The 24,433-nt window shown below is 38.5% G+C and overlaps 1 protein-coding gene across 4 annotated transcripts in view; it reads right to left on the bottom strand.

Annotated features, from left to right (window-relative positions):
* LOC115210584 (atlastin-2) overlaps positions 1 to 8,009 on the bottom strand; it is a 106,164-nt gene extending 98,155 nt beyond the window's left edge. The window contains exons 1-2 of one of the 4 annotated variants that reach the window (XM_036508465.1): positions 7,861 to 7,934; positions 7,380 to 7,440 (exon numbers count right to left, since the gene is read on the bottom strand). The gene's annotated coding sequence lies outside the window, so the exon portion shown is untranslated. The other 3 variants (XM_029779201.1, XM_029779190.2, XM_036508474.1) reach the window with 3 other exon arrangements.
* Positions 8,010 to 24,433: the final 16,424 nt, after the last annotated feature.

The raw sequence follows: 24,433 nt of genomic DNA, 5'->3' as shown, positions 1-24,433 counted from the left end.
ATATATATATATATGCATGAACTTACTTCGAAAAAAGAAAATATACGATAAGATAATTTCATACAATTCAATATAGCCCAAAGAGATATTCTGAAGCAAACCAGATAAAAGCCAGATGTCCAGTTTCCCTCTGGTTAGTAACACTCGATAAACTCACTGAAATGACTGTAGCCTTACCAGCTTTTAGTAAAAGTTAAAAAGAAAATTGATCCAATATTTTCTACTGCTTTAATCCTTTCTTTACCATATTTCAGTTAAAGTGCTTTCATGTCAACTTTTGAAAGAAAAAACATTATGAAGAATTTAGTCGTTTGAAACATAAATTAGCTTGAAATTTTGGTGGTAAGTTTTCATTTAAATCATTTTAAAATAGTAAGTTTATATTTTAGAACCAGAGACAGTCTCAGGTGGATGGGTATGAAAAGGGTGAAACAGATTTTGTTTTTCTTTCATAAACAAGATGTTTCCTCAATCTCAAGACAGAACTCATAGTGAACAGTAAAATATGTTGAAAATATCAATCCATCTGTTTCACAAAACCATGAGAGTTAAGAATAGGAAGGTAACCAGCTGCAAAAACCACAGAGCTCGTAAAAAGATAACAAACCCCAAGCTGATCAAAGAGGGAAGGGGAGAATCTTCAGCTTTTATATAGGGGTGGTTTAGGGTTCTTTATACAAAGATATTTAAGAAGCAACAAATTATTTTGGGTGTAGTGTGATATATTTATATATTTTAATCTGTAAGAATATATTCATTTGAAAGGAAGAAGAAACTGGGAGAAACAAAGGCAGAAGATACTCGGGTGTCTTACCAGCTGACCAGAAGGACTGACTAAATTGTGTTTGAAACAGGAGAGAAAGAAGGTCCACAATCACCAATGTCTGTAGGCATGGAACATAAATAAAAACAACAATATATAATACATTCCACTATCCCCATCCTTCCACATTTATAAGCTTTAGTCCTGAAGATAAAGAGACTTTCATTAAACCGTAAGTTACCTTGTTTGTAGGTGAGGAGGGAGAATTAGTTATTTCTTCTTGGAGTTCTTGGATTCTGTCATCAAAAACCACCACCAAAAAATTCATGTAAATCAGGATAGACAGAAATATACAGAGTGCAGTTTTACACAGCTGCTGGTATGGTGTTAGTAAAGTTAGACAGGTGCTGATGATGTGTTGTTGTTGTTTATTCCTTCTCGAGCCGGGCCGGTTTCCTTGGCGTATAGATTCCCCACCTGGACGGACGCCGGTCCGTCGCAGGTGAGCTGCAAGATGCAGGAGGAAAGAGTGAGAGAAAGTTATGGCGAAAGAGTCAGCAGAAGTTCGCCATTACCTTCTGCCGGAGCCACGTGGACCTTAGGTGTTTCGCTCATAAACACACACGTCACCCGGTCTGAGATTCGAACCCGCGATCCCTCGACCGCGAGTCCGCTGCTCTAACCACTAGGCCACGTGCCTCCAGAGGTGCTGATGATGTCTTTATGTGGGTATTTTTTTTTTGGTTACCCTCATGGGTAACTCATGCATTTGATGTTGAAAATGTTTATCAATAATGGTGAATCTGTGATTGCAATGCAGCAGCACCCTTCTCGTATTATTCCCACTTAATCAAAATGATGCTACTCCAGATCAAAACCCCATACTGATATAGACTCAAAATTTCAGGGCCACCAGCTCAGTGCTAAAAAGAAAACCACCAGAGGACCCCCAGGGTGTTCTAACTCCAGAAAACGCCCAAGCTATGAAAGTCTTTCTGAAATCTTCTAAACAGTCAGCCCCTGAACTTTTTTTATCTTTTATTTGTTTCAGCCGTTGGACTGAAACCCTGAAGAATTTTAATTGAATGAATCAACTCGAGTATTATTTTTTTAAACTTCATATTTATTCTATCGGTCTCTTTTGCTGAACCACTAAGTTATGGGTATGTAAACACATCAGTACCAGTCGTGAAGCAGAGGTGGGACACACACATCATTGTTTAACACCACCTTCCATACTGGCATGATGACTAACTTCATTCAGTTTCCATCTACTAATTCCAAGGCTATGACGAAAGACCGAGACCTCTGGAGATATACTGTGATTTCGAAGACCCGACAAATGAAGTGAGTTCATGGCTTGCAGGAAGGCCTGCTGTGCTAACCTTGGATCATAGAGTGACCCGCTGTTCTTGAGAAGACCTATTGAGTCAAGTACATCAACATCAAAATAAAAATTCAAATGGAAATTGTAGTTAAGACACCCATGCCGGTGACACGTAAAAAGCACCGTCCAAACGTGGCAGATGATGATGATAGTAAGAAGACACTTGCCCAAGATTCCACATAGTAGGACTGAGCTCAGAGCCATGTGCTCAGGAAGCAAACTTCTTACCACACAGCCACGCCTGCGCCTATGCTTCCGCTTTGGAATTGTCTGATAGAATTGTCAGGAGAATTTGCAATTCAGTCACAAGTTCCCACCATACAAAATGACGGTTATTCAAGAACATCACGAATGTGACACCATGTGTATGCTAGTGGAATGTTTATCAAGAACGGGGAATCTAGCTGCACTCAGAAATAAATGAGGTTTAAAATAAATTTTAGATAACTTTAGATTTCAGATTTTACTTGTAATTTGAATAATTTTGTGACAAGAATTTTGAAATAAAATTATCTAAAAATTTGTGTGTGACCTTAATATATTCGTTTCAAATTTTGGCACAAGGCCAGCCAGCATGTTCGGGGATGGGGGGGGGGGGAAATCATTTACATCGACCACAGTATTCAACTGGTACTTATTTTATCGACCCCGAAAGGATGAAAAGCAAAGTTGACCTCAGCGGAATTTGAGCACAGAATATAAAGACGGACGAAATACCTATTTCTTTACTAGCCACAATGGGCTACACACAGAGGGGACAAACAAGGACAGACAAACGGATTAAGTCGATTACATCGACCCCAGTGCGTAACTGGTACTTATTTAATCGACCCCGAAAGGATGAAAGGCAAAGCCGACCTCGGCGGAATTTGAACTCAGAACATAGCAGCAGATGAAATATCGCTAAGCAATTTGCCCGGCGTGCTAACGATTCTGCCATCATACCACCTTTCAGCACTTCAACACATTAAAAAAGTTATTAGTACCAGTTGAGCACTGGGGTTCGAGGTAATCGACTTACCCCTCCTCTCTCCTGAAATTGCTAGCCTTGTGCTGATATTTGAAACCAATATATTAAAAAAAAAAAGTTGTGTTTGATAATTAGTGCGTGTGTTAGTGCACATATATATATATATGTATGTATGTATGTATATATATATATGAATTTTTTGTGTAATGAGATTTAAAAAAAACCAAGGCTATAATAGATATTAGACCATTTACAGATAGAAGGTCTTACAGCTGTTTCTAGGATATTTATCAATAATAATATCCCTTCTTCGGAGAGGGTGTGAGAGGAAAAGTTAAGACACAGTTAGTTTCGATGTGATACAAAATAGAGAGTGAGGTGGAGGAAAGAAAATAGATGTAAGATATATATATATATATATATATATATATGTATTCTAACCGAAAATAGTCAGAAACAAGACCAAGACAATGTATTTTAAGGCTCTGGTGTGGAAGAGTGGATGTTATTACAATACAAACCTTTCTAATCATCACAGGATAATTAAACATAAAACACGATGAAGTTTAAATTTTTAATAGGCTGACAGACATCTATTTTCTAAACCATGCTAATACCTCTGCAACGACGGTCGACAAATGTGAAGTTATATAACTGTCCGCGTTACATTAAACATACGAAACTTCCAGATTCTTGAGATTCCTTAAATATTTTCAAAAGATGAGAGATAAATTGTCAGTAACCATGGCAACAACGTTAATTTTGCAATAAATCCATTTATCCCTCGCCTGCTTCTTCTGTAGTTTTTGAAATTGTGTGAGAAATCCCATCGATCTTGTCACTTCAGCTACAACTAAACAATTTACTGACGGGGTGGTGGTGGTGTTGTTATTGGTGGTTGTGGAGGTCGATTCGGTTTATATTGTTGTATAACATACCGAGAGAGATGGTAGTATAAATGTGAGAGTGAGAGAGACTGGCCAACTATATCATGCTTCAGTGACTCGGAGATCCATTTAACCTATATCATCCTCTCCAATTGATCTATATAAATGAAGTAATAGTAATCCACTAAGTCAAGATGGTCACTTTAACCTACTAGAAAAAGAAGTTGAATCTCCAACGTAACCATAGATACACCATGAATAAAAATCAACGAGATGATGATGGTTGTTTATACCTCTGATTACAGGTCTGCTCGATCGGGACTGACCTGGGGTTAAACAACAAGAAATGATAATTGTGAGGGGGAATTGTAGTGGCGAAAAGAATAGGATCCATGCGTCTGCTCGTAATAGAAATTCATCTTTAGCACACATACCACACACATACAAAACGATCGAACCTATCTAGTTGTTACATCTCACCTCAAAGGAGTTTCCCCGTGGGTGTTCGTATTGCTAGAAATAGAAGACAGACATCACTCCCGAATTACACCCTGCAATCTGAAAAAGAAAAGTGGGGGCGGACACATTGGACAATGCAGTTTTTAGGTTTACAAAAAGACGGAATGATCATGAGTGGAACGCTTTTGTTTAGGGCCGACATGGTGCTTAAACAAGAGTAATTCGTTTTCATGAAACCAAGATAGAATTGCCGTGATATTTTTAACGAGAAAATATATTACTATTCATGATATATATATTCCTATAAAACTGATACCCCCGCTCTGAAGTCGAACCAACGAGGAGGTTTCTAACTGATCAACAGAGCAGCTAGAAATAGCAACCAAATCTCAGTTAAATAATAAATAACATGTCTTTAAAAATGGATGTATTAGGATAATGTGTGTTCCTATACACGCTGCAACTATAAAAATGTGTTTAAAAGGATGGGCATCATGTCTAAAATATCTTTTGATCAGGTCAGAATTGGCCTGCTTCTTTAAACAGTAACAACTATTGCATCTGTATGAACTGATATCAATAAAGATGAAGAAGGGAGGCTATTTATATTATATAATATAATAACAAAGATCATTTGTTTAGGATGGAAGATTAAGTTGCAATCAAGGAGAAATATTTTTAAATCGATTGACATTTCTAATAGAATCGAAGACATTGAAAATCTCTTTTAAACAGATATTAAGGGGGAGAATAAGAAACTGAAGGGTTGTCTTCTACAAATTACGTCAATTTCTACTGCAACTAATTTCAATTGAGATAAAACTAATCAAAAACCGAGATAGAAGATATCAAATTTATTTTGCATGGAAGAGAGAAAGATGTTCGTTTGCCTTTATGGGCAGACCCGCCAAACTAGCGAGGTCGATCTTCAACACGAACTTCGTTCAGCAGGTTGAGAAATAGGGGCCAGAAGAGCAAAAGTGGGTTGAAGTTGTGAGAATTAAAAAAAACTGGAGAGGTTTATTGTTGTGTTTTGTGGGTGAGATACGGAAAGAATAGAGATGAGTTGAGAAAGTCTGTTCGGAGGAGCAACTTGAGAAAATACAGAAAGATAAACACACACACACACACACACACACATCCGTGGTCTAGCAATGTTGATGACTGACTGAACATATCACACAACTCAAATGACTTCTTTATTTAGATTTCTATGCCTGTGAATACGAATCTATCTATATATATATATTTACACACACACACACAGAGTAGTTACGTGTGTGTATTTTCTACATAAAATAGACAATAAAAAATCAAAATCCAATCAACCTCAACTGAAAATTATTAAAAAAACCGTAAAATTGATAAATATAAATGTCTTTCTTAGAGGGACAAGACCATATTTATACTGGAAGCAGTTATGGTCGACTAAATCGAACGCATCACTGGTACTTATTTTAACAACCCAAAAGCATTGATCGCGGGTTTTAAACAGAGACCAGAGGGTGAAAAACGAAAGAAAGCATTTAACCTGTCGCATCCCATTACATTCAATAGGTGTGTGAGTGTGTATTTACGAGTGTATAGGCGAGTGTGTAGAATACAGCAGAGAAATGTGAAAGAGTTAAGTGTAGACGAGTGTCTAACCGTCTTCTACTCGATGAAGTTGAATGTTACAGAGCTTATTATCCAACGAGTATCAGATCAACTTACTGCCTCAATTGTAAAAGTATATTTCTCATTAATCTCACCCTATTTATAATTTTAGATTGGATGACTTAACATTTTCAGTATTATTTAAGTGTACAGTCAGCTGAATTAGGTTCAACATTGTTATGTTTAGTTTTAGAACCTTCAGAATTTCGAGACAATACATACATACATATATATATATATATATATATATATATATATATATATATATATATATGTATGTATATATAACATTCATATATATATATATATATCATTAAAATATTCATATACATTCAAACTTCCGCTGTTTAACATAATGCCGTATTAACTAACAGCAATGTGTCGAAGCTTCATGACACGAGAAACAAAATGATGGAAAAAAAAAGTTTCGTTGTTTACAGTAAAAAATTGTGATGACGCCTTTCAATGGAAGATAAAAGAGGTCACGACAAGAGTGTTGAAAGGAGTATTGGCAACAGAGAGAATGTTTGGGGGTTATTTTCACTGGAAGAACTACAACAAATATGGGATTCGTGGAGGATAGGTATTAGAAAAGGTCCTTCTTTAGTTGTTAGATAACGACATGGCCTGCTTTGGAATGCAACGACGGGGAGACGTGTAGGATACAGCTTTGTAGAAAGAAACATAAGGGAAGGTTAACAGGAGGCAAAAAGTTTTTGGAAATAATATCGTTATGTGTGTGTGTGTGTTTATATGTATTTATTGACATTAAAGAAATGTTGTATGGAATTAACGGCATATTGAGAATATTGGTTTCTTTAAAGAAGCTGCAATGAACATCTCTTCTTTATGGATATGAAAGTATAAAGCGAGTTGTTCCGTTCAATTGTTCCATCGTTAATCCGACTGGGCATCGACATAGACGTCCAGACAGTAAGAGACGAAGCATAGAAGATATGATAGTGTCTCTTCTCTAATATATTCAATTTACCGCCAATAAAAATGATTGTCACCGAGGTAGGTTAAATAAAGAAAATAAGATAAACAGAGCAAACCTTGGCTGCTGGTTTGTCGTCAGTGAATCTGCTGGTCCACACTCACATCTACGAATGTCCCGAGTTAATGGTAATCACTCGTTTACTCTGTTGTTAATCATTGTATTTCTGTAGCTATGATATCCTAGTCGCTGTGTCACTAGTCGTGACCGTTATCTGTCAACTGGAAATCAAGTAAAAATAACAATTCCCGTTCACTTACCTTTACCACACCTGATTAACGAATATCCGCCACAGACGGTGATAACGAAAACAGTCTCCTCCTGATAAAATAACCAGATTTCATGAGACAACAAAATAAAACTGCTTTTTTTTTTACAAAAAATTCACAGTTTTTATTACAATTGTTAAGTATTATAAAGAATAGAGCTTAGATAAGTTTTTACGATAAAACACTAAAATAAAATAGCTTTAAAATTAAAGTACTTCCAAGTAAACTGTAGTGTAACCTAATAGCTTGTTACTATAGTCTGCAGTTTTACAAACATTGTTGTCTCCCAGTCTGAAACAAGTTTTCGTTATAATTTATTCAAAGCAAAAATGAAAATAACTGACAAAATTCTGCGGTCAGCTTTATAGCTTTGTCGTTAGAGCTGGGGGAGTTACAGAAAACTTTGACACGTGGAAATGGTTTTGACCAATTTTGTGTGTGTAAGGAATCCACAGAGAAGGTAGTTACTTACCAGCAGTGAAAGAAGGAAACTCTACGAAATCTGCTGCTGTAGTGTTTGTAAGAAAGAATCACATGGACACAAGTTGGGTAGGCGTCAGGCTTGTGTGAAATAAATATAAAATAACAAAACTTTTTTTTTTTAGGAATAAAACTTGTACATTAACTCGTAGCTAAACACCAAAGGCAGCCAGTGAATTCAACAAAAGATAACTGACAGCCATAATAATGCTTTATTTTCGGATGTGATTGTTATCTATAAATATCTAGTTTGGGATACAATTGTTTTGGCATGTAGAGACACGATAATCTAGTACAATTGTTCAGGTCTATAGAGAGACGATGATCGGATCATATCACACCTCTCTAATCAGTAAAAGAAAAAACTTTTGAGAATTTAATCTAAAAATCTCAGTAAATACTAATATTAGGATTATTATTTTCCTGCATATCATTTTAAACCTAAAAACTTACAAATATCTCCCCCAACATTAACTACAATAGAAAGCTATGGTATATGGAAAAAAAAGTTATTTAATCATTCTGCTATGGTTTCAAAATACCTAAGTAGCAACATCAAAAACACTTGTTATTACAAGTGTTTTGTTAAGAATGGATTCAAAGACTGTAAATCGTATCATGATAGTATTAAAAGTTTGTTATAACAAGTTTTATGAGATAAATTTTGTGAAATGTTGATATTATGTCATAAAAGAATTTTGTTTTTGTTTTTTTTTCTTTGATGAATGATGCCCATCTATAGTTGAAACTGTTTCAAGAAGTATTGATCTTCATGTCAGCATTTTGAGACTAGCTCAGACATTCTGTGTAATAAAATGTAATCTTTTCTAGGGATGTAAAATTTCGCAGCAAGGTAAAATTTTAAAACATGAATAACAATCACTCAAATGTAAATAAAAAAAAGGAAAATCATTTACTTTTTGTTTGTCATTTCTAATAAAGTAAAAATATTTCCTAAGACTCATACATTTGTACTTCCCTTGATCATATAGATGTCAAAAATTCTTTAACAAAAATTCAGAGAGAGGGATATTATGTGCAGATGTCTCCATATATAGTTCTGCAAATTATATTTGTATGGACAGTCACACTGAAGATCTATGGACAATTGCATAAGTAAAATTACGTAATCTATTAATAGTGAAACATGTATGTGAATAATCTGTATTTTGTTACTTTTCATTTGTCTTGCTCACTTACGTTCTCGTGTTTGCTAAATTTTTCTTGAGAACATTTCTTAGTGGTAAGACCATAGCGGATCTACTTCTAGCATAAGGGTTGTCCACATAGTGGTCATCCCTCTCATATGTATGTATGTATATATATATATATATCTGGCACTTGAGCCCTGTGCTAGTAGGGTGCTAGGAACACCATCCAAGCATGATCATTGCCAGAGCGGCTAACTGGCTTCTGTGCCAGTGACATGTAAACGGCACCATTCGAGCGTGATTGTTACCAGCTTCGCCTTACTGGCACCTGTGCCGTTGGCATGTGTAAAAAGGTTCGAGCGAGGTCATTGCCAGTACCGCCTGACTGGCCCCCATGCCAGTGACACGTAACAGCACCCAATACACTCTTGGAGTGGTTGGCGTTAGGAAGGGCATCCAGCTGTAGAAACTCTGCCAGATCAAGATTGGAGCCTGGTGCAGCCATCTGGTTTGCCAGCCCTCAGTCAAATCGTCCAACCCATGCTAGCATGGAAAGCGGATGTTAAACGATGATGATGATGATATATATATATATATATATAGGTAGGTAGATAGCTAGACATAGATATATATATATATACACATACATATACACACACACACACACACACACACACACACACACAAACACACACACACAAACACATACACAGACACACACACATGCACACAAGTGTTTGTATCATTTGTCCTGACATTGTGCTTGTTTGGAAGTCTGCATTGGATGCTCAACCACAACAGATCATCCAGGGAACACTTTATTGCATTACGTTACAGAGAGAACTAAAAGTCTTGGGGTGATTAAATGGGGAACAGAAAGAAAGCAAAGGGCAGAGAAAGGGAAAGAGAAATGAAGGGACATACTTGAAATAAACAAATTCACCTTAGGACACTTAAGGTCCGAAAGGTCATGACCTATCCATATTCTTGTATCTACGTATATTTAGGCTGATATTCCTTTTGCATTTTCTGTTCGTTTCAATCCATGTGTTAACAGACTATCCAGTTGGAAACACTCCTTTTTTTATATAACCTCTTACTTCCTCCTCACCCCCACCCTCTTTCATGTGCTCTCTTTCTCTCTTCCTCTTTCTCTATGTCTTGGCTGTATTTACTTATTTTTTTATTCATTTTTACTTTATTATTTTGTTTCACTATATATCTGTTTCTTTACTACCCACAAGGGGCTAAACATAGAAGGGACAAGGAGAGACAAACGGATTAAGTCGATTATATCGACCACAGTGCGTAACTGGTACTTAATTTATCGACCCCGAAAGGATGAAAGGCAAAGTCACCTCGGCGGAATTTGAACTCAGAACGTAGCGGCAGACGAAATACTGCTAAGCATTTCGACCGGCGGGCTAACGATTCTGCCAGCTCGCCGCTTTTTCACTATATATCCTCACTATATATCCTATTGTTTCACTATATATCCTCATCTTCATCATTTAATATCTGCTTAATGATGATGATGATGATGATGATACACATTGAAACAAAGTAATAAAATATAAATGAATATACTCTTTTACTCTTTTACTTGTTTCGGTCATTTGACTGCAGCCATGCTGGAGCACCGCCTTTAGTCGAGCAAACGGACCCAGGACTTATTCTTTGTAAGCCTAGTACTTATTCTATCAGTCTCTTTTGCCGAACCGCTAAGTTACGGGGACATAAACACACCAGCATCGGTTGTCAAACGATGTTGGGGGGACAAACACACATGCACACACATATATACATATACATATATATGATGGGCTTCTTTCAGTTTCCGTCTACCAAATCCACTCACAAGGCTTTGGTCGGCCCGAGGCTATAGTAGAAGATACTTGCCCAAGGTGCCACTCAGTGGGACTGAACCCGGAACCATGTGGCTGGTAAGAAAGCTACTTACCACACAGCCACTCCTGCACCTATATATATATATTCTTTTATTCTTTTACTTGTTTCAGTCATTTGACTTCAGCCATACTGGAGCACCACCTTTTAGTTGAAGAAATCAACCTCTGCACTTATTCTTTGTAAGCCTGGTGCTTATTCTATAGGTTCCTATTTGCCAGACTGCTAAGTTACAGGGATGTAAACACACCAACATCGGTTGTCGGGCAATGGTGGGGTGGGAGACAAACACAGACACAAACGCACACACATAAATATATACATACAGACAACGGGCTTCTTTTAGTTTCCGTCTACAAATCCATTTACAAAGCTTTGGTCGGCCCAAGGCTGTAGTAGAAGACACCTGCTGAAGATGCCATGCAGTGGGGCTGAACCCAGAACCATGTGGTTGAGAAGTAAGCTTCTTACCACACAGCCACACACACACACACACATCACAAGCACTGATGATAGTGCTGTGTTAAAAAAGCTCCTAGTACGCTCTTGTAAAGTGGTTGGCATAAGGGCATCCAGCCAGGGAATCCAAACCAAAACAGACTATGAAACCTGTTGCGGCCCCTGGTCTTGCTAGTTCTTGTCAAGCCATCCAATCCCATGCCAACATGGAAAACAAATGTTAAATGATGATGATGCTGTTGCTGTTGAGTGAAGCGGTCTTCGTCCCAGAGCTCGTAAGATGGGAGAAGTCCGAAACGTGGTCCTTTGCTATTCGTAAGACCTGCAGAAGAGAAAGCAGGTCAACCCCCGACACTGAGAGCATCGATGGATGGATGAATGCGCATCCAGGCTCAGCAGTTGTGTAGGAAGTCGGGGACAAGAAACAGGAAGAAAGAGTGAGAGAAAGTTGGAGCGAAAGAGTACAACAGGGGTCGCCACTACCCCCCTGCTGGAGCTTTGTGGAGCTTTAGGTGTTTTCGCTCAATAAACACACACAATGCCTGGTCTGGGAATCGAAACCGCAATCCTCTGACCGTAGAGTCGGCTGCCCTAACCACTGGGCCATTGTGCCTCCACTGATGATGCTGAATAAAAATACAAGCTGTTAGTAGTTTCATGCTTTGGAGACAAGAGTTTTGGTGTGTTTGTATAACATGCCTTGTGTCTCCAAGCAATCTTCAGGTGCTGAGCACATAGTTTATTCATTTTGGAAAACAGGACTCTGGTGCAAGAGAAATCATGAGAGAAAACCAAAAAGCAAAAAGAAAAGAGAAGCAAAAAGTGAACAGGCAAATAAAAACAAATGATATAAACTTGTGTTTATTATAATTTCTCCTGCATTTGCTCTGTATTTCATAACTAGTAACATTACAAAGTATAATAGTTGCTCAACCACTTCACAAGAAGCAGACTGGACTATGATAATCTGGGTGGAGTTCTAAACTTAACAGTACCAATCGTAAATCTATTTGTACACATATGATACACTATATACATATACATGTAAGTATATATATATATATATATATATATACATGTAAGTATATATAATATATATATATATATATATATATATATAGAGAGAGAGAGAGAGAGAGAGAGATAGATAGATAGATAGATAGATAGATAGATAGATAGATAGATAGATAGATATATAGATAGATAGATAGATAGATAGATATAGATATATATATATATAGATAGATAGAGAGATATACACCCACACAGTGGTGGACTGGGTCTAAAAATATCAGGCCCACCCACAACTACAATGCTATCATTTTTTTTTTTTGTCGATGGGCCCCTTAGATACTAACATGGACTGCCATATATGGATTCTAATGGCACAGGGGCACACTTGCCATCAGGCAAGCTGGCAACCTGGCCAGTCCGCCACTGCATACACATACACACACATATATACATATACATACATATAGATAGACAGATAGACAGATAGATAGATAGATAGATAGATAGATAGATAGATAGATAGATAGATAGATAAATGGATGGATAGATAGATAGATAGATAGATAGATAGATAGATAGATAAATGGATGGATAGATAGATAGATAGATAGATATACACACACACAATGTGTGTTTATGTATATATAAAACATTAAAAACAATTGATCTTCCAGGAGCTGAGTTTGAATGACAGGAAGTAGACTACATCCAAGGTTAACAGGAAATGAACAGACATCATTGTGTTTAATTTGTGTGTGTGTGTGTGAGTATATATGAGTGCATAAGTGTGTGCATGTGTATTTGTAAATATGTATATATAAAAGTAAGGTTGTGTGTCTGTCTCCTACGATTTAGATTCCTAACTACTCCTACATTTTGCGGTGCAGTTTAATAAAACCGGGTATCTTATAGTCGTGATTCATATCGAGCCCTTCTGGGTATTAGCGCGCGTCTACGATGAGTCTACGATTTTAAAAATAATTTACCATCATTTTTTTCCATTTTAATGCATTTTTTCGCTATTATATAAGGGAAGTAACTCTCTAAAAATGTCAACGATTTAAAAAAAATTTACCATAATTTTTTTTTGCATTTTTTTGCTATTTTTTGGCTATAACTCTCTAAAAATGCTTTATAGTTATTTCCCTTACAAACCCGAGCAATGCCAGGCGATACTGCTAGTATGTATATACTTTTCATCCACTATTGACAAGTATAAGTATGTACACTTACATGTATGTGTATGTATGTATACACACATACACAAGCACACACAGACACACTCACATACACACACACACATGTTATAATGGACTCTCCCATCAAAGACAACATGTGGATATTCAGCTTTAGCTGAACAAAACCTGCACAGATGATTTGTTTATGGTGATCCAATGTTTGGGCTGTACGTTAGCTCACTCCCTCCATCCAAATGACATTGCCTGAAAGGGTGCATGGTGTACCATGTGTTAGGGGTCAAAGGGATCACAGAGCAAAGTGACATAATGGGTTCTGCTCAAGAACACAACACACACCCATCATCATCATCATCGTCATCGTTTAACATCCGTTTTCCATGCTAGCATGGGTTGGGCAGTTCGACCGGGGCCTGGGAAGCCAGGAGGCTGCACCAGGCTCCAGTCTGATCTGGCAGTGTTTCTACTGCTGGATGCCCTTCCTAACACCAACCACTCCGTGAATATAATAATAATAATAATAATAAACATTGTGTACAGTGCTCAGGTGCACTACAACTCATCTAAAGTGCATATATAATCAGGTGTAGTTTCGACGGATTTCGGAAAGCATGAGGGCCTTAAAGGATGCTGTGTCATGGCAGTCAACAACTGACGCAGGCAGTTTATTCCATGCTTCAGCAACTCTGAGCGTGAAGAAATGTTTCCGAAAGTCATGGGAGCTGTGTTGTTTTCTGACTTTGTAGGCATGTCCATGTGTGTTAGACACATGGAGATCAAAAAGGTATTCAGTGTTGTTGTTGGTGAGGTGGTTGATAACTTTGTGGGTGTTTACCAAGTCCGTCGCCAGACGCCGGAGCTTCAGTGAATCCATGCCCAGGGAAACAAGGCGCTCAGAATATGGTAGGTGTCTGATGGAGGGTATGCGTTTGGTTGCACGTCTCTGAACAGATTCCAGGAGGTCAATGTTCTGAGCAAGATAGGGGTTCCAAACTGATGATGCGAATTCCAAGTGTGGTCGTACCATAGCTGTATACAGTTTTAAATAGATGGCTGGAGAGCGGCTAACAAAAGTCTTGCTGAGTGATGCCAAGACACCCTCGGCCTTCTTGACAATTTTAGAGATATGCTTTGTCCAATGCAAATCACCGCTGACAGTGATGCCTAGGTCACGCTCGCAAAAGGATTTCTTGATATCAGTGTTGTGGAGGGAGTATGTGGACGCAGGGTTTTTTCTCCCAAAATGCATGGTGGTACACTTGTCCACAGCCAGTTTCAGTTGCCAGTCTGTGATCCATTGCTGCATTGTGTCCAGGTCTGATTGCAGGAAAGAGCTGTAGACAACAGGATCTGTCCTCTTGATTTCAAGGTACAGCTTGAATATAGTGAGTGCTTTTTACATGCACCGGCACAGAGGCCAGAGGAGGCTGGCAATGGCCATAATCAGTTGGTGCTATTTATGTGCCTCCGGCATGGAAGCCAATCAAGGCAGCACTGGCATCGACCACGTTCGGATGGTGCTTTTAACATGCCACCGGCACAGGTGTCACAACAACAGTTTCCATTTGATTTTTATTTTGATGTTGATGTACTTGACTCAATAGGTCTGCTCAAGCACAGCATTATATTTATGACATACACAATTTACAAAAGAGCTACCAATACTTCCATGCTTTAGAAATACAATAATTTGGCAGTTTTATATAACATGCCATTCTTAGAGATACATATATATATATACATACATACATACATACATAAATCATGGTCAGAGATTTAGGGACATCCTCATCAAGAAATTTGATGAGAGGGAAGAGGAACTACAGTCTTTGGACATAGAAGGCAGGACAGCTTACTGAGTGCCACAGACCAAGTCTATGGATGGTGTGAAGTCGCTTCCAGACCTAGAGTAACGTGGCGGTGGAATAATACGGTAGACAAAGCCATCAGAGCAAAGAAACAGGCTTGGAAAGTCTGGAAGGGTGGGGGTAGCAGGGAACTGTACCAGGTAGCCAAAAGGGAGGCAGGGCGACAGGTATACATAGCCAAGGGAGAAGCAGAAAAGAAGTCTGCCAATGTCCAGCTACGTGAGGATCAAAGAGAGAAAATTGTGATGTCACAGGAGAGAAATGTGTCTACATGGATGATGGTGCACTTGTTTTTAATGATTCGGAAAAGAAAGAGGCTTGGAGGAGCCATTATGAAAGACTGGTGAACGTGAAGAATGAATGGGAGGAGGAGAGCCAGCCAAATGTTGATCTAGTAGTATGTATGTATATATGTATGTATGTTTGTAAGTGTGTTTGTATACCTGTGTATGAACACATGCTCACATGCAAGTGTGCAAACATGTAAGCATGCATAAAATGACTGCAGAATTACACAGATCAAAATATTTCATATTTGATGGTTGTAAAATAATTCCAGGATTCTGCCACCATGCAGTCTACAACACGCTTCTCATTAATATCCTGAAGTTTGTATAAAATATGAATGACTCTGTCACTTCAGGTCAGTGTTTATGTATGTGTTTCTGTGAATGTAAGAATGTGTGTGTATGTGTATGTGTGCATGCATGCTTGTCAACAGCTAATTTATAACCATTTATCAATGCAGTTAATTAACAGTTAGGACAGTGATAGATGATGATATTAGAAGAGTAACTGTAAAAAGGTAGTGGCTAGCGAACTTCTTCACTACTTCAGGGAGTGACAACCCTGCCTGACACAAGTTCCGGGCTCAGCTGGCTCCGGCTGACAGTACCCGGTATGGGCCTCTATCCAGGGTTACGGAAAGGAGACAACCTTCAAAGAAATCCAGAGTGGAGCCCCGAAGGCAGTCTAGTGTTCGACTCGACACTCTTCTGGCAGCTCCTGCAACCAAGCTGGTGCCAAACGTAATGCACTGCACTCCTATGGACTACATCAGCAAGGACGAGAGAGAAAACCTGACGATTGGGCTACCCAGGACTTTCTTATCTCTAGCCCAGGCCTGTGCAAAACTGGAGAGGACACTTCAGTGTTGCTGTAAAAAGCTGCAGAAACAACACGGGAGGTAACAGATAGGACTACACAGCCACAGCAGGAAATGTATCAGGACATGAAATGTAAAAGCCGGACTAGACTACTTTATGCGCAACTCCATTGTCTCCCGAGACAAAAAGGTTGCCAACAACTATAATTGCAGATGGTAATGAATAGATGCAGCTCTGATGCAATCTCTTATACAGAAGCTCATGAAAAGATAGGAGTCAGAGTAATAAATACATGATTCCTGAGACTTGGGCATGGGGACACATGATCACTTCCACCATAAACAGTGCACATAATGAGGGAGAATAATAAAGAAAGTGTGGTGCACCTGAGCACTGAATGTATTAAGCTGTGATAAGCTTATTACAAAATGCTTAGTGGCGTTTTTCCTGAATTTTATGTTGTGTTCAAATATCACTAAGATCAACTTTACCTTTTATCATTTTTTGTTTTGTTGTTCCTTCTTGAGCCATGCCTGGCTCATAAGTGCCGGTTTCCCGGTTTCTTGGTGTATAGGTTTCCCACCTGGACGGGACACCGGTCTGTCGCAGGTGAGCTGCAAGATGCAGGAGGAAAGAGTGAGAGAAAGTTGTGGCGAAAGAGTCAGCAGAAGTTCACCATTACCTTCTGCTGGAGCCGCGTGGAGCTTAGGTGTTTTCACTCATAAACACAAACATCACCCGGTCTGAGATTCGAACCCGTGATCCCTCAACCATGAGTCCGCTGCTCTAACCACCAGGCCATGTGCCTCCACCTTTCATCATTTTGGAATGATTGAAATAAATACAAGTTGAGCACTAGGGTCGATGTAATTGACTAGCCACACCCCCACCTCTTATACACAAATTTCAGACCTTGTGCCTATAATAGAAAGGATTATCGTTGTTGTTGTTGTTGTTGTTATCATCAGCGGCGGTGGTGGCATCGTTATTATTCATGATGTGCACAAACGTTCTACAATCGGAAACAATGTCCTTGATACTGAGCCACAACCAGTTTCCTTAGATATTGAGGGCCTTTCTTTCAATCCTTGTTCTCAAAAGATCAGATTCTTAAATTAATACAACTTTCTTAGCTGGCTGAAAGCTGCCAATCCCTTTTTCTCTGACCTCAAAGACAAGAACAACAACAACTCTAATAATAACAACAATGGCAAGGACAGATAAGCCATGTGAATAGAGAGAGCAGCTACTACCAGGACAAAAACAAAAACAACAGCAACAGCAGGAGGCGCAATGGCCCAGTGGTTAGGGCAGCGAACTCGCGGTCGGAGGGTCACAGTTTCGATTCCCAGACCAGGCGTTGTGTGTGTTTATTGACCGAAAACACCTAAAGCTCCACGAGGCTCTGGCAGGGGGGTGGGGTGGCGACCCCTGTTATACTCTTTCGCCCCAACTTTCTCTCACTCTTTCTTCCTGTTTCTTGTCCCCGACTTCCTATGCAACCGGTGAGCCTGGATGTGTATTCATCCATCCGTCGATGCTCTCGGTGTCGGGGGTTGACCTGCTTTCTCTTCTGCGGGTCTTACGAATAGCAAAGGACCACGTTTTGGACTTCTCCCACTACAGAAGACCGATTCACTCAACATCAACATCAACATCAGCAGCAACAACAGTATAAGCAAATAATAATAATACTAATAATAATAATGTGTTGTATGAATATAATGTTAGACTGCATCCAGTTGTGGAGTCTCAACATGGGAATAATGAGATTACACTTAACCATAACTACCTTCAAGTCACCTTTAGGCTGGTACCTGTTAGGCCACCCTGATACCATGAAATATCAGGCTGGCATCTGGCAGGGTTAAGTCTGCCTCGTGGTGGAGTGTGTGGGGGCAGGCTCTTTAAGCTTGATCAACAATCCCACTAGAGACGGTGTTTCAATAAAAGCACCAGTGGTTACAGTCCCATGAAAGGGAAGACTGCTACTGTCATTTAGCCCTAGGAAACATCGTTCCCTGTTGGACTTGACACATTTCCACCGTCATCACCACAAACTTCTCAATAACTGAAAATGTCAAATGCAAATGTATTGAACAACAGCATGAACGATAGAAATAACATATTTCTAAATCCCTCAGAGAGATTTATGCAGTAGCAGCACGATAAAGTAATAGCATGCTGTCAACTTAATGTGCCAGTCCCATGAAAGGGAAGAATACTACTGTTATTTAGCCCTAGGAGACACTGTTTCCTGTTGGACTTGATACATTTCCTGTGTCCTTATGTTTTCAAAGTGGAGACAAGCACCTCCACCCAGCAGAACCAGCATCCAGAGACTAGTTTCAGAGTCATTGCTCATCATCAGTCTGGAGTAACATGGGTTGGTAGCTGTCGATGCCCATCCGCCTTTGAAAACATATATGTTTCAAGTGAAATATAAAGACACAGGAAATGTGTCAAGTCCAACAGGAAACGGAGTTTCCTAGGGCTAAATGACAGTAGCAGTCTTCCCTTTCATGGGACTGTCACATTAAGTTGACAACATGCTATCACTTTAGCATGAATGATGTTGGAACTGATAATGGTGAAAATATCTCACCCAGCAGTTGGCTTACTGCACAAGAGGGTAAGCCTAGTCATCATCTTCCTGCTCTGGTACAAAAGATAGGAGGAAAGATCAATTAGGAGCAAACTGAATGTAACTGCAAAGGGATATTACATTATTATTATTATTATTATTATTATTGAGTGAGAGAGCAGTGCATGCCATCAAAGTGACACTGGGGTAAAATATACAAAGCTCAGTCATTATTATTAATATTATTGTTATTATTATTATTATTATCATTATTATTATAATGTAATCAACTATTCCCCTCCCCCAAATTTCAGGCCTTGTGCCTATAATAGAAAAGATTATTATTATTATTATTATTATTATTATTATTATTATTATCATCATCATCATCATCATCATCATCATCATCATCATCATCATCATCATTATTATTATTATTATTATTATTGTTATTATTATTATTATTATTATTATTATTATTATTAATTATTATTATTATTATTATTATTATTATTATTATTATTATTATTATTGTTATTATTATTATTATTTATTATTTATTATTATTATTGTTATTATTATTATTATTATTATTATTATTATTATTATCATATTATTATTATTTATTATTATTATCATTATTATTATATTATTATTATTATTATTATTATTATTATCATCATCATCATCATCTCATCATCATCATCATCATCATCATCATTATCATTATTATTATTATTATTATTATTATTATTATCATTATTATTATTATTATTATTATTATTATTATTATTATTATTATTGTTATTATTATTTATTATTATTATTGTTATTATTATTATTATTATTATTATTATTATTATTATATTATATTATTATTATTATTATTATATTATTATATTATTATTATTATTATTTATTATTATTATTATTATTGTTATTATTATTATTATTTGTGAATGACTAAATTGATGGATGAATGAAATTATAAAAATTCTGTGCATTGAGATAGAAATCTGGAAATAAAATTGTAATAATTTCCGCTATGTATGCCGAAAGTTGTTTTAATCATTATCTCAGATATTCTAATTTGACTTAAATTCTTTAATCCGTATTTACTTTACCCCTCTTCTCCAGTATTTTTGGGGGCTCTTTTTAATAAACCAAATTATCTCATACCCTGCATTAGACTAAAATTTCTAACTTTTATATTTACATAGCTTCCATCTCTTCAAATTTTTATCGTTCAAAATTTTTTTTTTTTAACTCAACCTATTTTAACTTTTCAGCCCCTTTTTTAGCCTAACACTCTTAAACTTTTTAGCTAACCTACTTTGCATCCTTAACTCTTTTCTAGGCCCCTCTTTAGTCCAATGGACTTCCCCTTTGTAGCCCAACCCATTTTAATTTCTAACCCAATATGCTTTATCTTTTTAGCCAAAACTATTTTACATTTTCAGCTCTTTTTTAGTTCCTTTTTAGCCCATCCTATTATCTTGAAATTCGTCAATCCCATTACTATTTCCTCTGTACTCCAGCATGGCTGTGTGGCAAGAAGGTTGCCTCCCAACCACATGGTTCCAAGTTCACTCTCACAGCGTGGCACTTTGGGCAAGTGTCTTCTGCTATAGCCTCAGGTTGAGCAAAGCCTTGTGAGTGGATTTGGTAGATGGAAACTGAAAGAAGCCCATCGTGTTTGTGTGTGTGTGATCACTGCTTAACAACTGGTGTGTTGGTGTTTTACAATTATCTCATGTTCACTCAAATGCTTATAAATATTTATGATACCAACAATACACACACACACACACATACATGAACACCATATATATATATAGATAGATAGATAGATAGATAGATATAGATATGTATGTATGTATGTATGTATGTATGTATGTATGTATGTATGTGTGTGTGTATATGTATATATGTGTGTGTGTGTATATATAAATATACATATATATATATATATATATATATATATATATATATATATATATATATACATATATATATATAGTGTTTGGGCTAAATTTGACAGTTTGCATAAAAGGAGGAAAAGAAAACACAATATACCATACAAAAATAAAAGTTTTTTTTTTAAATCAAAAAGTATCAACTAGATTATGGCTGGGAGATAAGTTTACTCAAAGTAGCCACTCTCACTGTGTCCTTGGGAAGATCTTCAAACACCTCCTTGATCTTGGCCACTAGTTCAACCTTGGTGTTGCATGCAGAGTGGTTGGTGTCTTTCTCAGGTGTACCCCACAAATAGTAATCCATTGGATTACAATGAAGGGAATTAGGATCCCAGAAAATGGGGCTAATGAAGCCATAAAGATTCTCTGACAACCACTTCTAACTCTTTCTGGAGGTATGGTAAGGAGTTGAATCTTGCTGCCATACATATGGCCTTCCAGCAGCAACCCTCTCCTGCCAGGGATTGACCACAGTCCCAACAGTTCCACATAGTCATCTGGATTGAGCCAAAGATGTAGAGGTGAATTCCAGCATGCAGACACAATCAGAAAGCCTGCTGTATCCCTTTCTGCTGGCCACAACTTCAAAGTCTCTATCGCAGCAGTCCATGTCACATCTTATAGCCTTTACAATGTTTACAAAGTATCAAGCAGTAGTCATGGTGTTGGCATTTTCACACATTGTGCAAATCATCATGATATATGCAACTCTTTTACTCTCTTTTACTTGTTTCAGTCATTTGAATGCGGCCATGCTGGAGCACTGCATTTAGTCAAGCAAATCAACCCCAGGACTTATTCTGTATAAGCCTAGTACTTATTCTATTGGTCTCTTTTGCCGAACCGCTAAGTTACGGGGACATAAACACACCAGCATCAGTTGTCAAGTGATGTTGGGGGGACAAACACAAACACATCATCATCATCATCATCATCATCATTTAACGTCCACTTTCCATGCTAGCATGGGTTGGACGGTTCAACTGGGGTCTGAGGAGCCCGAAAGCTGCACCAGTCCAGTCAGATCTGGCAGTGTTTCTACAGCTGGATGCCCTTCCTAACGCCAACCACTCCGAGAGTGTAGTGGGTGATTTTATGTGCCACCGACACAGGTGCCAGACGAGGCTGGCAAACGGCCACGCTCGGATGGTGTTTTTTATGTGCCACCGACACAGGTGCCAGACGAGGCTGGCAGACGGCCACGCTCGGATGGTGATTTTTATGTGCCACCGACACAGGTGCCAGATGAGGCTGGCAAACGGCCACGATCGGATGGTGCTTGTTACGTGCCCACAGCACAGAGGCCAGTCGATGCGGTACTGGCTACGGCCACGTTCGGATGGTTTTCTTGTGTGCCACGTGCCACCGGCACTGGTACCACAAAGATACAAATTCCATTGATGTTCATCTATTTTGATTTCTTTTGATTTTGATTTTCACTTGCCTCAACAGGTCTTCACAAGTGTCACAAGAAGGAAGGTATGCACAGGTGGACTGACTACGTCCCAGGTAGGGGCCATGGGTTATGGCCTGACTAGTCTTGCCGGGTCTTCGGATGGTGTTTTTATGTGCCACCGACACAGGTGCTAGATGAGGCTGGCGAACGGCCACAATCGGATGGTGTTTGTTACGTGCCCACAGCACGGAGGCCGGTCGATGCGGAACTGGCTACGGCCACGTTCGGATGGTTCTCTTGTGTGCCACCGGCACTGGTACCACAAAGTGTGTGCCACCGGCACTGGTACCACAAAGATACAGATTCCATTGATGTTCATCTATTTTGATTTGTTTTGATTTTGATTTTGATTTTCACTTGCCTCAACAGGTCTTCACAAGTGTCACAAGAAGGAAGGTATGCACAGGTGGACTGACTACGTCCCAGGTAGGGGCCATGGGTTATGGCCTGACTAGTCTTGCCGGGTCTTCGGATGGTGTTTTTATGTGCCACCGACCACATACATATATATATATATACATATATATACATATATACAACAGGCTTCTTTCGGTTTCTGTCTACCAAATCAACTCACAAGGCATTGGTCGGCTCGAGGCTATAATAGAAGACACTTGCCCAAGGTACCATGCATTGGGACTGAACCTGGAACCATGTGGTTGATAAGCAAGCTACTTACCACACAGCCAATAATCCCATAGTTTCCAGTCATCCATGTCAGTTAATTTTTTCTTAACTACGACTTTAATCTTTTTGCTTTCCAGCATCCTTTTTCTCATGCTACTAGCACAAATGAGGCCACCATGCTGCCCAAGACTATAAGCCCTGAGAGGGGAGAATAAGGAGTGGAGAGGGTTACGGTGTGAGAGGAAGGGCCAGAGAAGAGTTTCTTGCTGTAGTCATGACGACTCACATTTTAGGGAGGTTGGTGATGGAAAATGACAAAAACGTGGGGATGAGGTATCAGTGTGGACCTTTATGGCACAAAGTGGATAGGAATGAGTGGGGCAGGGGTACCAGGAGTGAGTGGGAGAGCAGGGGATGTCTGATGATGTGAAGCATCAATGTTTGTGTGTGTGTGTGTGTGTGTGTGTGTGTGTGTGTGTGTGTGTGTGTGTGTGTGTGTGTGTGTTGTGTGTGTGTGTGTGTGTGTGTGTGTGTGTGCGTGCGTGCACGTGCATGTGCATGCATGTTGATGTTTAAGAATTCCTTTTCAACATTATGACTGGGTCATTCCACACTTTCAAAAAACTATGGAATAAAGAAATCCCTACTTGGAAAACAGGTAAGAGTTAGTGACAGGAAGAGTATCCACCCGCAAACTCCTGCCCACCTTCTCCAATAACTCTGTGTCTAATTCTTTTCAAGCTTGGAAAAACAAATGTTAAACAAATCTTATTCATCCTTATAGGTTTATATTAATCCTTAATGTTTTATTTCATTTTAGTTCTACTTCATTAATCTATATTTTCTAACCAATTCACTAGATAAGCTATTTTAATTTAAAGTAAATTCTTTAATTAATAAAAACATCTCTAATTTTCCCATCTTCAAACATTTGACAGAACCGTTAGCATGCAGGGTGAAATGCTTAGCATTACTTCATCTGCCATTATGTTCTGAGTTCAAGTTCCGTGGAGTCGACTTTGCCTTTCATCCTTTTGGGGGTCGATAAATTAAGTACCCAGTTACATACTAGGGTCGATCTAATCGACTGGTCCCTTCCCCAAAAATTTTGGGCCTTGTGCCTAGAGTAGAAAAGGATATTTAAGGCGGCGAGCTGGGAGAAACGTTAGTGTGCAGGGTAAAATGCTTAGCGGTATTTCGTCTGTCTTTATGTTCTGAGT

Source organism: Octopus sinensis, linkage group LG1 (assembly GCF_006345805.1).
Source record: "Octopus sinensis linkage group LG1, ASM634580v1, whole genome shotgun sequence".
NCBI lineage: Eukaryota > Metazoa > Mollusca > Cephalopoda > Octopoda > Octopodidae > Octopus > Octopus sinensis.
Note: the sequence above shows the minus strand (reverse complement) of the source record. Positions and strands in the feature narration are given on the sequence as shown.